This window comes from Antechinus flavipes, chromosome 1 (genome assembly GCF_016432865.1).
Source record: "Antechinus flavipes isolate AdamAnt ecotype Samford, QLD, Australia chromosome 1, AdamAnt_v2, whole genome shotgun sequence".
NCBI classification, from domain to species: domain Eukaryota; kingdom Metazoa; phylum Chordata; class Mammalia; order Dasyuromorphia; family Dasyuridae; genus Antechinus; species Antechinus flavipes.
Window position 1 is genome coordinate 228,628,018 of NC_067398.1, and position 18,178 is coordinate 228,646,195.

Sequence of the window (18,178 nt, forward strand, 5' to 3'; positions counted from 1 at the left end):
GTTCCAAGGTCAATTATCCATGGGGAAAAACTCTCCAGTCATGGGGATCATCAAGAGTTACCACATCGTTTCAGCAAAGTAAAATGCTTGTTCCACAGCAAGACACCAAAGTGCATTCCCATCCCCCATAGAGTCAGAATCTATGCTACATAAGAGTGATCCTGTTTACAAATATATTTTACCAATCCTGAATAACAGGATGCGAGCATTAACCACATAACAGGATATAGGAGCTATGACACAAGCACCAGGTGCTGTAAAACAAAGGGTTTCAGGAAAATAAAGGTGTACAATGACTTCAATAATGTAAAGGAAAACAATTTTGAAAGACTTCAAAACGTATCAGTACAGTAATCAAATGACTTCCAAAGACTGAGACTGAAGCATACTTTCAACTTCTTCGTATGGAGACCATGGATCAGAGGTGCAGAATGAGACATTTAGAAACACAATGAACTGAGTTGGGTTTTTTAAAACCATATTTCTTGGTTATGAGGTATGTTTTCTTTTGGAAGGTAAAAGGAAATGAACAATTGGTGGGTAATGAAAATGATGAGGAGGGAGAGAAGAAAAGAGTATTAATGAAATATTTTAAAAAAGTAAAAGAGAGCTGAAGGAAGCTCGGAAGGGGACATAGAGAAGCTTTGTTATTATCATGTTAAGTATAATATACACTTTACAAAAATAATCTATTTGTAATAGAAGTTTCATACCCAGTCTCCTTTCTGGTTTACTGAAATGTTTATATTTGTTGATGTTTATTAAATTTATAATAAAAAAGAAATTTTTAAAAAATCAAATATGTTGTCCTTCATACTAGAAGGATTTCATTATCAGGCATTAATACAAATAAGTCTGTCCTTAACCTGACTTAACTCTAATTAGAACTTTAGGCCATGTAATGGAGATAAAGCACAGTGAAATGATGGACTTGTTCTTCAAAATTATATTTTATTTTAGTTTTTATCTTTTCTCAATCATATTTATTCTTTTAAAAATCAACAAGGTGGAATCGATAGGAGGATTTTGGAATCAGAATTACTCGACTTCGTATTTTGCTTCTGACTTATTAGCATTGTAACCACAGGAAAATCATAAAACTTCTAAGTACCCCCTGGCAATTCTAAGACTAAGTTACAAAAGAATTGCCAAGAAAATATATAACATATATATATGCACCATGTAACTATTATTTGTCATTAGGTCTATTGGGGGGGGTTGTTTAATTATTTGTAATTCCACTTGATGCATTTATTATCTTATAAATTATATTTTTGGCAAGTTTTACATTTATTCTAGTGATGGTTCAATGATAATTTTTGTCAAGTTTTATTCCTTGATTTTTTTATAGTACAGGACTACTTTATTGTATTCATGTTTTTCTTTATTTTACTCATCTAAGTTTTTATTTGGGGAGGGGGGGGGGGTTACAGCACTTGGAGGCACCCCTCCAAATCACAACATGTCTTCTAAAATAGGATTACCCCAGATTTAAGGTACTCTGTGGATACTGGATGACCCCTATCAATCTTAGTCAGACAGAAGTCTCAATAAATCCCAAAGCAAAACCATTTTATGAAATAGTATGTCAAGAAACATAGCAATAAAACAGTTTCTCATAAACCTTGGATTTATGTTCTACAAATACACACAGCATTGATGAGAAGAAGATACAAGGGTAGGGCACATGAACGGAAGAACACAGGTGGCAGTATATGTGGCCAGGGCATATAAGTAGGAAATATATTTTGGATATTTTGGATATTTGTGCATGTCATTTCTGTTAGAGAATTAACTCCTTAAAGGCATAGAGAGTTTGACCTTTCTCTTTGTCTTCCTGGTATTCAGCACAATACCTGACATATAATAGATACAGATAATATCTATACAGATAATAGATAATAGATAAGCCCCTAGGAACAACAATGTGCCCCAGTGGGGTTTTCTTGGTAAAAATTCTGTACTATTTGCCATTTTCTTCCCCAGCTCATTTACAGATGAGGTAAGTGAGGCAAAAATGGTTCACACAGGTAGGAAGTGTCTGAGGCTAGATTTAAACTCAAGAAGAAGGATCTTCTAACTCCAGGACCAGCAGTTTGTCTATCTACTGCATCACTTAACTAATAATAATAGTTGTGATACTAACTTCACTATCTTATTGTGGGGAATCAAAGACCATGGATATAGGAAATGATCCTACCCTCTACCTCAATTATTAAAATCACAGAAAACCCAGAATTTAATCACAAAGTGTTAAGTGTAAGGAAGAAGAGATTCTTTCTCAGTATCTCAAATATTGTAGTGAAACATGTAACACAAAATGTAATCACAAAGTGTAAAATTATAAAATAGGTATTAAAATTTTTTCTTATAACTAACTCCACAAAAATGTGGTCACATGAAATTGAAGTTTAATGTACTTTAAAAAAAAGATTAATCTACACCCTGTGATGCCTTTATGAGGCATGGACCTCTTTAGGTCAAGAAAGGATTGGCTAACCACAAGAGATTTAAATACCCGGAAGAATTTCATTCATTTGCCAGTTGGAGAGTTAAAGGACAATTAGAGAAAGAACCAGGTCCCTAAAAGGAAGTTGTTCTTACAGGGAGAAAACAGCTTTCTCTCCTCCTTTTCCTCCTCATCCAAGCCAATGGAGAAACCAACTGCCTAGTATCAGTCAATGTGTTTAAATGGGCATTCAGAAGCATATCAAAGAGAAAGAATTATTTCAGGAAAGAGACAATTATAGAGAGCATGAAGAGTAGTGGTGGAAAAGTACTACTAATGGAATCAAGAAAGAAAAGAAAAAGAATGTTAAAAATAAAAATAAAAAAATTCTAAGTGAAAAAAGAAGCAAGATCTTGCCATAAACATTTTTGCACATACGGGTCCCTTTCCCTCCATTAAGATCCCTTTGGGATATAAACCCAGTAGAAACAGTGCTGGATCAAAAGGTATGCACCTTTTGTTTGAGAACTTTTTGAGCATAGTTCCAAATTGAAGAAGCAAGATCCTGAGAGCTATGCTAAGAGGCCCAATCATCAGGGAGCTATAGTCAGTCAGTCAGTGGATAAACATTTTTAAAATACCTGCTATGTAGCAGGGTAGAACAGCTTAGTAGATAGAATACCAGGTCTGAAATCAGGAAAACTCATCTTCCTTAAAATCTGGCCTCAGACACTTACTGGCCGTATGATCCTAGGAAAGTCACTTTACTCTGTTTTCCTCAGTTTCCTCATAACTGGAGGAAACGAACTAGAGAAGAAAATGACAAACCCCTTCAGTGTCTTTGCTGAGGAAACCCCAAATGAGATCATGAAGAATTGGACACAACTGGAAAATGACTCAACAACAAAAATTATGTGCCAGGGCTGTGCTTAACTAATTTCTGCAGGCAGAAAATACAAAAAAAAAAAGGACTTACAGTACTAAGAGTTACTCATTTTGGCTTTCATAACCTAGCCTCCTTTCCATTCTTTTTATACCTTACTCCCTAACTTTACTATTTATTTTGTAAATAGCTATTATGTCCCTTTGATTAAGCTGTATTTTTAGGGGGAGGGGGAAGGGGTTAGAGGGAAATTGTTATTTTTCCTTTTTTTTTTTTTTAGCACTTTTGTTGCAGCTCTCAAAAGTGTGAAAGGAAATTGTGTTATTTTACAACCTTTCATTCCAAAGAATTTATTTCAATTAGGTTAAATCACATTGCTACAGCACAAATCCTAAGCCTCTGGAGGATAATACCACACAGGGACTCTGACTTTTACAACTTGCTACCACTTGCTCACTAACTCCTTCCTGATTTTCTTGTGCCAAAAGCCCTTCCCAAGTTTCTTATTGACACCAGGATTCCTACCAAACTGTTATCCTGCTTTGCTTGTTCTAGGATTATTGGAAAGATCAAATAGATGATATCGATGGCACAGTCTGGCACAAAGTAAGTGTTTCTTAATAAATACTTGTTTTCTTCTTTTCCCTTCCAATATCTCTATCATGTTTAACTCCAGGGAAACTAATGAGGTTGCCCTTGGATAGCAAGGGAGCTGTTCCAAAGAAAGTAGAGACACATCAAGTATAAAAGAAGTCCAAAAAAAGTGTTATTTTGCTCTGTATCTCCAGGTTCCTCTCCTGTCCACTTGCTTTGGTCAGGTAGCTTTGAGATAAAAGAAGGGAAAGACAAGGGGGATCAAAGCCTTTCCAGTTGGACATGAAACCATGTCCTTTACCATATTGTGCTTAGATGAACAGATGAAGGAGAGAAATAAAAGGAAGGGGACAGGAGGAAGGAAAAAGGGAGGAGACAGAAAGGGAGAGAAGGGGAGAAAAGGGGAGAAAAAGGAGAGAGAGGGAAAGGCCCTTTTCCTCCCTCTTTCTTGACCTTTCTTCCTTTTTCATCTGTCACCAAATATTATGCCTTTATTTTTTTTTATCCTCCCCTCAGCAAAGCCAACTCATATCAAATGAAGGGAGGAGCAAGGGGAGAACAAGATTTTAAAAGTCATGTTGAGATCACCCTTTAGCTGTCAGAAGAGAAAGAAGAAAAAGGAAATGGAACAGAGGGGAGGGGAAGGAAAAATAAAGGGAAAGGGAGGGGACATTCCCTTGTGTTTGGATAGGCTTTATTGTGAAAAGGAAAAGGAGCAGCGAGGGCCTGGTTGTATGCTTTGGTAGACATCATAGTTTTGTGACTAACTCCGTGGGCATTTAGCAGAAATTGAGGAAAGAGATGGTGGGAACAGTCCAAAGTAAGGATTTGAAAGAAGTAAAAAATGATAGCAAAATGGGAAAAGGATTGAAGGTTTAAGAATAGTATAAAGTTCTGATTAAGTTCTAGGTAAGATTTTGAAGAGAGAAAGCTGGGGTTAGCACATGAATGATGACCTGAGAATACAGAGATACACCTCTCTGTTTTGGTGAGGATGAGGAAGAATGAGGTTTGGGGAGAGTTGGAAAAATAGGAGATCATCAACTGTAAAATGGGAATAATAACAGCACCAATCTCCTGATGTGAAAATAAAATTAAATAATATTTCTAAAGTGCTTAGCATAGTGGCTACCACAGAATAGGTGCCCTATATATGTCCCTCTTCCCCTACCTCCTCAAAGAACTAGACATATTGCACCAGTCACTGGACTGTTAGGATGTTGCCAGCAAACCTGAAGAAATAGTCATTCAGTTATGTCCGATGCTTCTTAACTCCATTTGGGGTTTTCTTGGCAGAGATAATAAGGCATGGTTTGCCATTTTTTTTACTCCAGTTAATTTACAGATTAGGAAACTGAGACAAGCAATTAAGTGACTTGCTCAGGATCTTACAGCTAGTAAGTGTCTGAGGCCAGATTTGAACTCATTAAGATGAATCTCTTCCTGACTCCAGACCTGTGCTCTTCCCATTATGCCATCTAGTGCCCTGACAACAACATCACTTAGTTATATCCAGGTGACGACACTAAAAATTATATGTATAAACTGTCTTGCATATTTTTCATTACACATGCTAATAATTTCATGTTTAACTCTGTTTTTTTCTTATTTTACTGCTATGCCCATTTGATTAAGCTGTGTTCTTTTAAATATAGGATTACTGATGATGTTTTTATTGCTCTAGATAGTTTACAAGTTAGGTTGATTAGCTATGCTTTGCCTTTTGGGGTTATTTTTGATGGTTGTTTACCATGAATATTCGGATCCTTTTGAGTTGTACTAAGTCTTGAATATATTTAGGCATATGGTTACAGAAGAACCCTGTCAGGTGACACTCTATAGTCCCATATCTATTATGTGTACTGTTAATGTGTATTTCGTTTATTTTGTTTTCATTGACACAATAGGTTAATTACTTAGGCCATTGGGGAAAATGTCTTTGCTGTTTTTTAAAAAAAGGGAAAGAAAAGAAAAATAGGTTATTGTCAGTGTGAGAGTAATTTCAGTGTTAAAGATTATATAGTGGTGAACAGTTCAAGGGTATGGTCATCCCTTGTGTGTGGCTAAAGGGGTAGATCATAGAATCCCACTCCTCTTTTTTTTCAGTTATAATAAAATCTCTGATTCATTGAGAGTTCCCAAGGACAAACATTTTGTGCCACTTTGCAGTAGAATGCATGCTTTCTGATTTCTATCTGCAGGACCTTGTCCACCTTCCCTCACAGCTCACTTTGACAGAATTGTTTTTTTTTTTTTTTTAACCTGGGACCATTTTCAAAGTTTACTTTGACTCCTGGATAGCTGCCCAATTTAGCTTACTACTTCTGTTTTATCGCCTTGGTTGTTAGCTATAACCACATTAGAGATTATATAGATTAGAAGGTCAGATTGGATTACATTAAAATTCCTTCCAGATCTAATATTTTACCTCATGAGTACAAAATCTTCCTAGAATAGGATCAGGAAAGACAGGCACCTGTAAGTTTTCTAAACAGAACTGGCATAGCAAGAATGCATGAATAGCTAACAGCAGGACCATAAACAGAGGTTAGATTGAGTTGCCGCCCTGGAGACAAGGTAGACTTTTTTTAAAGGTCATACAGGTAGGGAAACAACTCTCCCACAATAGTATGGGGAAGTAAAAAGAGAAAAATTTAAACTAAGGTCAAAGGGGAGAAAAAGAATCCCTTCTACCTCGGAGGGATCTCTAAGATTCCAAATTATTTTTCCTTTAGTTGATTTGTTGTGTTCTTTGAAACAATATAAATGGAGGTGGAGGGTGAAGTCTAATTTTGCTTTAGTCATTTTCAGTCCTGTCGGACTCTTTTGGGATTTTCTTGGCAAAGATACTGGAGTGGTTTTCAAATTCCTTCTCCAGATCATTTTTACAGATAAAGAAACTGATTTAGGGTCTAGCTCTCTATCCACTGCACGAAACACAAATACCAGGACTTTTTCTCTCTGACTATTTTCTTTTTTAATCTCTGTTAGTAGTGCCAAGACCTATTCAAAAGAGGCGTGTACTGGGTGGACAAGATGACCTTTCCTTGTCTCAAGGCTCTTGATCTGCAAAATGGTGATAGTAATGAGCAGGCAGATTGGACTAAATGATATGAGGTCTTTTTCAACTTTCATTATATGTGATTTCCATCTGCTTGCTTTACATCTCATGAGATATATTTCCTTGATTTTAAAAACTAAATTCTGAATTAACTTTCAAGGACTGAAGTACCTCTGTATAAGAAAATCACTACATAGCTTATTTTTATTTTATTACTTTTTTAAAAAAAAGTTAAATTTAATTTAAAATTATTGCAAAATATTATTTTAAAATATTATCATTATGATCTAAAACTCAACATGGCCAAAGCTGAGTTCACTCTATCCTTTTGTCTCAACAAAAACTGCCATTCTTCTCAATGCAATGAAGCAAACATATTAAGGTCTATTTTAGGCACAGAAAGGGGAAATAGTCCCTTCCCTTAAGAAGCTTACAAATTATTATGACATATAAACAGATAGTAAATACAAAGTAATTTTTAAAAGGAGAGGGTCCTGATTAATGAATGGATGAGAAAGACTTTATTTAGAAAATGGCACTTGAGCCATCATCCCCCATCACACTCCCACCCATCGAGGGTTTCTTGTTTCATAGTAAAAGCTTAACTAATGCTTGTTGACCTCCTCAGTGGAAGGCTGCAGGATACTCTACAGATCCTAATATGCAGAATTAAGGAGGGAATGCTTTTCAAGCATGGAGAACTACCTGTACTACTGTTGTAGTCCTGGGTCACTAGATAAAGGTGGCAGAGAAAGCCTGAAATACTGATAAGATTATTCCCTGAGGCAAGCAAGAAAGAGTTTTGAAGGGGATCTGCTCATCCTTGTTGTGTCAAACTTCTGAAGCTAAATTTCCCCCATATATCTGTTCATGGGGATATCTTTGCTGAATCCCTTTGGGTTTAGCTAGCCACAGCACTCTGGCTCTCAGTATCTTTTCTCTTGCCCCCTCCCCCATGCTTAATGGTGTCTTTCTCCTTGTTATAGCTAACTAACTCTTTTAGGGTGTTAGACTCTTCTGTGGATTTAGGTCATATATATTCACTTTCTCATAATATTAACTATGAGCTCCCCTAGGGAACTTGTCTTTTCCATTGTTAATTATTATATGCTTTTCCAAACCTATTTCAAATTTCCCACTCCTGGGGTCTATTGTTTGTGTTTTGTCTGTAAGCTCTTCTAAATAAATGTCTCCTTTTGGCAAAAAGAATGGCCATTGTGAATTTGTCACACCACTGGACCCCAACATTTGGTGCCAGTTGCCTACATCAATATCATCACTACTATAAACCCATGTTGGGTTCAGAGAATAACTCATAACTCAATTTGACTGGAATATAATGCACATGAAGGTGAATAGTATGAAATAAATTGGGAAAGATACATTGGAGCCAGATTATGGAGGGGGACTTAAATGATTAGACTAAGGATTTTGTGTTTTATCACAGAAACAATCGGAAGCCATGGAAGATTCTTGAGCAAAGGAGTGCCCATGACTATTCATAAGAATATTCATGTTTGTCTTTCTATTTCCAGGGCTCATCACCATCTATTAAACATAAATGACCTTTAATAAATATATATTAAATTGAATCTGATTCAGTTCAATAAACACACAGATCTCTTTAATGTTAAGGACTTTCTCCTCAGGAACAATGTCATGGAATATGGAGATGAGAGGATAGAAATCTGCAGTACAGCCAAAATTATGTTGGCAAAAGTTGGCAAAGATTTTGTTTTCAGCACCTCTCATTTCCTTTCTTGGTCTCTTTCCCCTAATTTCACTCTTCCTTTTCTCTTTGAATAACCAGCTCTTAGTCTAATGGAATCCCTGAAAATTCCCATGGAATCTATATTTTCTTTTTCATTTTTATTGATGTGACAGAGCTATTACTAACCTCTTTTATAGATTAGAAAATTAAGGTTTAAAGAAATTCATGAGAGAATGTGCATAAGATAAGAGTATGAGATATTTATAGCACACTTAGCACAGTACTTAGATACTATGGTAATTATTTTACAAGAATTATTTTATTTGATCTTCACAACAACCTTAGAAGGTAGGTGTCATTTTTACCCCCATTTTTGAACCAGCTTGTACTGGATAGTGTACTGGAATCTGGAATAAGGAAGGTCTGAGTTCAAATCCAGCCACAAGTCACTTACTATACGATCCTGAGCAAATCACTTAACCTGTCTGCCTCAGCTTCTTCAATTTAAAATGGGGATAATAACAAAATCTATTGATGAGGTCCTGGGTAACTAGATAGAGTTGACAAGGAAAGCCTAAAGTACTGATAAATTGCTCCCTGAGACAAATAAGGAAGGTCAGTGATGGGGATCAGCTCAACCTTACAGTCTCACCCCTGGGGAGGTCTTGGGTAACCCCACCTTACTGTATACAATGAGAAAGCCAAGTTATGTCTAACCGCCGAGATTAAATTTCCCCAACAAATCTGTCCATGGCCTATGCCATCTTTGCTGAATCCCTTTTGAGTTACCCTGACACAGTATTCTCTTCCTAGTGTCTTTCCTCTCCCCCCTCCCCATGCCTCTTTCTCCTTCTTATAGCTAACTCTTTTAAGGCAATAAATTCCTCTATGGATTTAGCCTGTCACTCAGTGGCACACTCCCACCTCATGGAGTTGTTCATTGTTCACAATGAAAAATGTTCACAGTTTTGCAGAAAATCTTCCTGAGGAACATCTTGAGGACAGATTATTTATTAGATTATAAGCTCTTTGAGGGAATGAACTGTCTTTTGCTTCTTTTTGTATCCCCTGGGTTTAGCACAGTGCAAATGTTTAATGATTGATTGACTGAAATTTTTCCCCATGGAAACCCCATCTACAAATGGACTGTCTCCTTTCTGTCCTCTCCAAGTCTCTTTTTTCATCTGAGGGCAGAGAATTCAAAGCTAAACCCATTTTCTTTTATTAAATTGTTCCTTAGTGATTCATTAGGATTCCAGATCTGGTTTTTCTCCCATAATTTCAGTTTTGTTCCAACTGCATTTCTCTGTGCTAGAAAGAGGCTAAAGAAGATAGTGGCTATTTAACAATGCAGAACATAACTCCATCCTGGAAATTAGATCAAATTTAGGGAATTGATGAGTGGTTTTTCATTATTTTTATTAATTTTTTTAAGATTTTGAAACCTCCCAAAAAAGCAGAATTGTTTAAATTGTCTCTTAGATGATGCTGCCTGGGTCACTGAAGGTGCCTGAGGGAGTAGGAAATTGCCCCTTTTTTTACCCCACTTCTCTCCTCAACTTGCACTAGAAGAGTTTAGGAAGAACCAGAGGGTAGAGAAATAGTGGAGCTTATTGAAGATTTTATTCAGAGGAAATCTTGACACAAGCCTGTTCTGAGAGATTCAGAGCTGGCATCTTTCTATTGTCAGGGGGTGAGTCCTCCTCGGCCAGTCAGCCCTCCACTATGACATCTGCTGGCTATAAATGAGAATCTCATTCTGGGGTTAACGTTTGGTTGGTTTCTTATTCCTCCATTTCTCTACTTTGCAAATTTTAATAGTATCAAAATTTTTAATATATTTTTGACAAAGCAAAATTGCCTGCATTATTGCTCAGGGAAATAGGACCAGAGAAGGAGGTTACCCTGGCTACAAGAACTGAATGCAATCTCATCAGTGGGGCCCAATGAGTCCTTTCCCACTTGAATTCATAAAACTCTGTAGGTGACTGTTTGAAGATTGAGAATGTAAACTGTAACTGCTCTTCTGTACAGTGGAACACAGTGACCATAATTTTCCCATCATTTTTTTGGAGAGCCATTTGAAGAAAATGTTTTTATAACCTCTTAAAGGATTGAGTCAATTTGCATTTAAATGAGCTAATATTTTTAAAGGGCTTAGTTTTAGAAATTATTTTTTGTGAAGCATTTATACAACACCTACTTTGTGCCAGTTACTTAAGGGCACTTTTTTCCTTCCTCTGTTTATTAAGCACCTTCCATATTCCAGGCACTATTCTGAGCACTGAGAATATAAATGAAGACAAAAGATCCCACTGCTCTCAAGAAACTCATAGTCTGATGGGGAAGACAGCATGCAAAAACTATGTATAAAAAAGGTATGAAATAATAAACTAGGAGTCATCTCAGAAAGAAGGCACCAAGATTAAAGATTGGAAATCAAAGGTAGGGGTAGGGAGCAAGGCAAAGATGGCACAATAGATAGAGTCGGGAATCAGGAAGACTCATCTTCCTGAGTTCAAATCTGATCTCAGACAAATACTAGCTGTGTGTCACGGACAAATCACTTCCCTCAGTTTCCTCATCTGTAAAATGAGCTGAAGAAGGAAATGACAAACTGCTCCTGTATCTCTGCCAACATAATTCCAAAATAGAATCATGGATAATTGGATATGACAGAAAATGACTGAACAACAGCAAAGGTATAAGAAGCCTGAAATGAGCATGATAAATGTAGAAATATGTTTAGAAGAATGGGTACATATTTAACCTACAGTGGATTACTTGTTGTCTAGGAGAGGGAGGAAGGAGAGAGAAAAATTGGGACATACAGTTTTGCAAGAATGACTGTTGAAAACTATGTTTGCATGTTTTTTTTCCCCTGAGGCAATTTGGGCTAAGTGACTTGCCCATGGTCACACAGCTAGGAAGTATTAAGTGAGTGAGATCAAATTTGAACTCCGGTCCTCCTGACTTCAGGGCTGCTGCTGTATCCACTGCGCCACCTAGCTGCCCTCTTTGCATGTATTTTGAAAAATTAAAAAGCTATTATCATTTGAAGAAGAAGAAGAAGAAGAAGAAGAAGAAGAAGAAGAAGAAGAAGAAGAAGAGAAGAAGAAGAAAGAAGAAGAAGAAGAAGAAGAAGAAGAAGAAGAAGAAGAAGAAGAAGAAGAAGAAGAAGAAGAAGAAGAAGAAAAGAAGAAGAAGAAGAGAAGAAGAAGAAGAGGAGGAGGAGGAGAGGAGGAGGAGGAGGAGGAGGAGGAGGAGGAGGAGAAGGAGGAGGAGGAGGAGGAGGAGGAGGAGGAGGAGGAGGAGGAGGAGGAGGAGGAGGAGGAGGAGGGGGAAGAAGAAGAAAGAAAGAAAGAAAGAAAGAAAGAAAGAAAGAAAGAAAGAAAGAAAGAAAGAAAGAAAGAAAGAAAGAAAGAAAGAAAGAAATAGCAGCAGCAGCCTGTAATGATAGAAGAACTCAGATTTTGCAGGCTTGTAAAAACCAAACAGAAGATTTATTTTTGATCCTAGAGATATTGGAGAGTCACTGGAGTTTATTGAATTGGGAGATGACTTGATAATTGATTATGTTGGGGATGGGATAGTGAGAAAGAGGACATATTCTAAGGATGAAACCTAAGATTGAGCCTGATGACTGGGAATATGATGGTGCCTTAACAATGATAGAGAACTTGGGAAGAGGGGAAGGTTGGAGGGAATTTCAGTGACAAATTATAAATACTGGATATATATTTGTTATTCAGTTGTTTCTTTTGTGTCCAACGCTTTGGGGCCCATTTGTGGGGTTTTCTTGGCAAGGATATTGGAATGGTTTGCTATTTCCTTCTCCTGTTCATTTTACAGTTGAGAAAACTGAGGCAAATAGGAAGTGACTTAACCAGGATCACCCATTAACTGGTGTGAGGGTAGATTTAAATTCATGTCTTCCTGATTCCAGGTCTGATGTTCCATCCAATGCATCACCTAGCTGCCCACTTGATATATGTATACATATATATATGTGTGTGTATACATACATATATGTTTTTATACATATATATCTATATACATACATACAGAGATAGAGAGAGAGAGAGAGAGAGAGAGAGAGAGAGAGAGAGAGAGAGAGAGGAGAAAGTAGGGAGTTTTCTGAAGAAAATGTTCAGGTCAACAAAACAATGTATACTTTAACCTTTATGGATTTAGCTATACATGTCTGGGCAGGCCCAGGTCCCATAATATGGAAGCCTCTTCTTCCCCTAAACATGTGGGTTGCATAGCATCTGAAACAGGAGAACACACAACATAGAACAAAAGCAAATATTCCCAGGCCCACTTCTCTGAGCCAGAGTCAAAAGAAGGAAGTGAAGTCTTAGAAATGATAAAAATAGACCAAATATATATATATATATATACATATATATATAACAACAATATAATAAAGAATTTAGAGGCACACTGATAAGCAAAGAAAATACAAAATTATTATTATTTATCCACGAAATATTGCCTTATATAGAAAATTTTAAAGAATCAATAAAAGGTAAACGTAAAAAACTGAGACAGTTAGTAAACTACAAAGTTACAAATTAAACCCAACAAATCAATAGTATTTCTATCAATAACAAAGTCCAGAAAGTAATAATAGAGAGGAAAGTCCATTCAACATAACTTTCAGATGAATAAAACACCTAAGAGTCACTCTACCAAAACCTATTTAATACCTATTAAGATACAATTTTTAAAGCTTCTTAAAAAATAAAATTGACTTAAATAATTAAGGGGTAATCAGTGTTCATAGATGGATCTTATCAATGTCATAAAAATGATAGCACTACAAAAATTGATTTGCAGATCTCAGTGCTATACTCATCAAGATACCAAATGGGAAACTTAATGGAGTTGGATGAAATAATAATATAATTCATTTAGAGGAACAAAATATTTAGGGAAATAATGGAAAAAAGGTAGGGGGCAAGTAAGAGTAAATAGAATTGTTTTGTTTTTTTTTTAATTTATAAGCATTTTAAATTAATCTACCTGTCCCACTCTCTCCATCTTGAACAAATTTTAAAAAGAAAAAAATTAAGAAAACTAAACCCTCTAAATAAAGTCCTCAGTAAACAGAGGCATGATCCAATAAAGCAAATCCCTGCATTCAGCATGTCCATGTTTATTACTTCTTAAAAGTTAAGTTGATGGGTGACTTCCATATAAATTCTTGTTGGTCTTTAGACAATTCCCTTTTTTCCTTCTTATCAGAGATGTTATCTTTGGCAAATTGGTCAGGATGCATTTTGAACACATTGTCTCTAACCCCAAACTAGAGCAGTTCTCTGAGCTCCTGGGGAGGCACAAACATTGTCCTTCCACTTGCTTCCTCAGGGCAGTACAGGAAGAAGTATCAAAACAGTCAGTGCTTTTATACAGACTCATATGTACAGGTGAAAACTCTTCCCTGCTTTCAAATACACAGTGTTATACATATACAACAAAGTGCCTCTTAGGAAGTTTATCCAAGATTATCAGTTAAAGGCCTGTATTGTTAGTTAAAATGACCTTTTAAAAAACAAAAGCAATAAAATTTTAAAAAAGCAAAAAAATCCAGTTTGCTATCTCAGAAGAAAATCAACAGAACTTTCTCGACTACAGAGCTCTCTTTACAAAGAATTTAGCAATTTTACAGCCAGTTTTTCTCCAGTGAATTCCTCCAAAATCAAAGGATTCAATAACTGCAGACCCAAGTGGAAAATCTCTCTAGCGAACCCCCACATGGTAGCACAGGGGTTAAAATGCTGGATCTGGAGTCAAAGAGAAGTGAGTTCCAATTTAGCCTCAGACACTAATGCCCTGTGTTACCTTTGGAAAGGCACCAAAGTTCTATTTGCCTAAGTTTCTTAGTCTATAAAAATTGGCATAATAATAGCACTGACCTCTCAGAGTCATTGTTCTACTCAATAGTATTTTATTTTCCAATTACATAAAGATAGTTTTCAACATTCATTTGTGTAAGATTTTGAGTTCCAATTTTTTTTCTCCCTACCTCCTTTACCTCCCCTTTCCTCTAGATAGCAAGTAATCTGATTATGAGCTTCAGCATAATTTCAATATTTGTAACTATATAAAGACTGATCATTTAGAAGGGAGAATAGAAAGGAGAAAGGTGAATATGCCTTACCAGTCTAGAATAAAATTTTCCCACTCAGTGCAGCAGCGGTCCTTCTTCCTCCACAGTGGTCAGCTGTGACCCCCAACTCTGCAAAACCATATCAAAGGGATCTCTAGTTGACACTGACTGATTCTGGCAATCTTGTGGGATTCTTCCCAACATGGGAAAATTGTGTCAAGGAAACAGAACCACCTTAAGTGACAACTCCTTTATCACACAGAACATTTCATCAGTGATGCTACAAAGAATCAATTTTTGATACTAAATGTTTGATCAGTCATAGATTTAATGACACAATTATACAGTCAGACATGAAATTTTCTTTCAAGATGATGAATGATGCAGGCAGCAAAGGGGCAAATGGAGTAAAAAAAAAAAAAAAGAGAGACATCAAAAGTTTCTTTCCAAAAGAAGTATCTCCTGTGATCTTATCAAGATAAAATAAATTGCTGAAGTTTATCTTGGGAAGACGTTCATAAATGCTTCAGTCATGGAACCAGCCTATTTCAATGATTCCCAACATCCACCAAAAATGGTGGAACCATCACCGGTTTCAGTGTTCTCTGAATCATCAATGAGCCAACTGCTGCTGTTATTTCTTAAAACCTGGACAAAAAGGTGGGTGCCAAGAGAAAGGTGTAGTTCTTGGATCTTAAAGGGGGTACTTTCTAAGTCTCCATTCTCACTTTTGAAGATGGCACCTTTGAGGTCAAGTCCACAACTGGGGACACCCACATAGGTGGGGAGTTCTTTGACAACCAGGTGACCGACCATTTCATTATTGAATTCAAGCAAAAGCACAAGGGAAGAAGAGGCTGTTCTCCATTGGCATGGGAACATGCAAAGTGTACCCTCCAGTATCCAGGCTAGTATTGTGATTGATTCAATCTATGAAGGTACAGACTTCTATACCTTATACTTCTATATACTATATATGCTTCTATAACTGTCTCAAAAAGCTGAATGCTAATCTCTTCTATGGCACATTGGACCCTGTGAAAAGGCCTTAACAGATACCAATCTAGATAAATCACAGATTCATGTCATTGTCCTGGTGGGTGGTTCCAGTTGCATCCCTCAAATTCAGAAGTTTCTGCAAAACTTTTTTGATGACAAGAAACCCAACAAGAGCATCAGTCCTTGTGAAGTTGTCGCCTAGGGTGCAGTGAGGCTGCCTTTGACTGCATTTGTTAGGCTGACATTTTGTCTGGAGATAAATCTGCGAATGTACAGGATTTGCTGCTCTTGGATGTCACTTTTATTTCCCTTGAAATAGAAATTGCTGTTTTTGTTTTCCTTCTAAGGTTTTTTTTCCTTTCTAGATCAATTTTTCTTGTGCAGCAAGATAACTGTATAAATATGTATGTGTGTATATATATATATCTATATACATATATATATATTGGATTTAACATATAATTTAACATATTTAACATGTATTGGACTACCTGCCATCTGGGGGAGGAGAGAGGGGGAAGAAGGGGAAATTTTGGAATAGAAGGTTTTGCAAGGGTCAATGTTGAAAAAGTTACCCATGCATAAAAAGATATGATAATAAAAAAAAATTTAAAGAAATTGACATTGCTGGTGGAATTATGACAGTTGTGAACAAATGTAATAACAGCATCCCCATCAAGCAGATGCAGACCTTTACCACCAACAAACAGCCTGATGTGCTTACTTAAGTTTATGAAGGTGAGGGAGCAATGACAAAATAACAACCTGCTTGGCAAATTTGAGCTCACCAGAATCCCCCCAGTACTCAGGAGTGTTCCTCTTTTTGAAGTAACATTTGACATTGATGCAAATGTCATCTTCAATGTTTCTTCTGTGAATAAGAACAAGGAGAACAAGATCACCATCACCAATGTCAAAGCTTATCTGAACAAAATACATTGAGCATATCATCCTGGAGGTTGAGAAATACAAGGCTCAGGATGAAAAGCAGAGAAACAAAAGTATCTTCGCAGAATCATCTTGAATCTTAGGCTTTCAACATGAAGGTTACCATGGAGGATGAAAAATTGTAAGGCAAAATTGATGATGAAGTCAAGCAAAAGTTCCTTGAGAAATGTAATAAAATAATCAACTGACTGGATAAGAACCAGACTGCTGAAAAGGAAGAATTTGCGCAATAGCAGAAAGAACTGGAGAAAGTCTGCAACCCCATCATTTCTGTTTTATCAGGATGCAGGGGGCATGCCAGGAGACATGGGGTTCTTAGGAGATGGAGCAGCCCTGTCTGGAGGTGCTTCTTCTGGACCCACCATTAAGGAGGTTGACACAGCAGAAGAAAGCACTTTCTAAAAATTGAAGAGCTCATATTTGTGGACAAAACAGTAACAGTTTAAAAGTAATATTTAAGCTATTGTGGAAATCTGGACATTTTGAATACTTGAATGTGTGCAGAGGGAGAGAAGTGAACATTCCATTTTATCAGCACTGTAAATAAATGGAAATGCAATTCTCATCCTAGAGAAACACATCTATTTGTAATTGGCACTGGAGAATAGAATTCTCTAACATTTTGGGGAGTCTGTATCCTATACTTTCTGGTTACTTAGTTTGGGAATTTGGAATACCTTGAAGTATCAGATAATATGCTAAGTTTCTAGCCAGAGGACCTGAGTTCAAATCTCAGGTAGCCTAGTTCTTTAAAATGTATCTCATGTGCCAATTTCCTTAAATGGAAATTCCCCTGATTTTCCCTTCCTTACCACTGTTCCCCTAGTTGTTAATGCTTTTCACTACTTTGTATTATTTATATACACTTTGTATTATATGTATTGTATATATGTATACCTTCTCTACCACTATTACTTTGTTTTATATATATATATATATATATATATATATATATATATATATATATACATATATATATGCTTTATATTATATGTATTGTATATATGTATACCTTCTTTACCACTATTCCCCTAGTTGTTAATGCTTTTCATTACTTTGTATTATTTATATACACTTTGTATTATATGTATTATATATATGTATACCTTCTCTACCACTATTACTTTGTATTATATATATGCTTTGTATTATATGTATTGTATATATGTATACCTTCTTTACCACTATTCCCCTAGTTGTTAATGCTTTTCATTACTTTGTATTATATATATATGCTTTCTATTATATGTATTGTATATATGTATACTTCCCCTACCACTGTTCCCCTAGTTGTTAATGCTTTTCACTACTTTGTATTATTTATATATACTTTGTATTATATGTATTGTATATATGTATACCTTCTCTACCACTATTACTTTGTATTATATATATATATATACATATATATGCTTTGT

At 36.1% G+C, this 18,178-nt stretch overlaps 1 long non-coding RNA gene and 1 pseudogene across 1 annotated transcript; both read left to right on the top strand.

The window, feature by feature from the left end:
• Nucleotides 1-280: 280 nt before the first annotated feature.
• Nucleotides 281-11,765, top strand: LOC127562006 (uncharacterized). Its single transcript, XR_007953589.1, has 3 exons — nt 281-496; nt 3,888-3,938; nt 10,968-11,765. It is a non-coding gene; the product is annotated as an uncharacterized LOC127562006 (long non-coding RNA).
• A 1,058-nt stretch (nt 11,766-12,823) lies between these two features.
• On the top strand, nt 12,824-17,162 carry LOC127544948 (heat shock cognate 71 kDa protein-like; annotated as a pseudogene).
• Nucleotides 17,163-18,178: the final 1,016 nt, after the last annotated feature.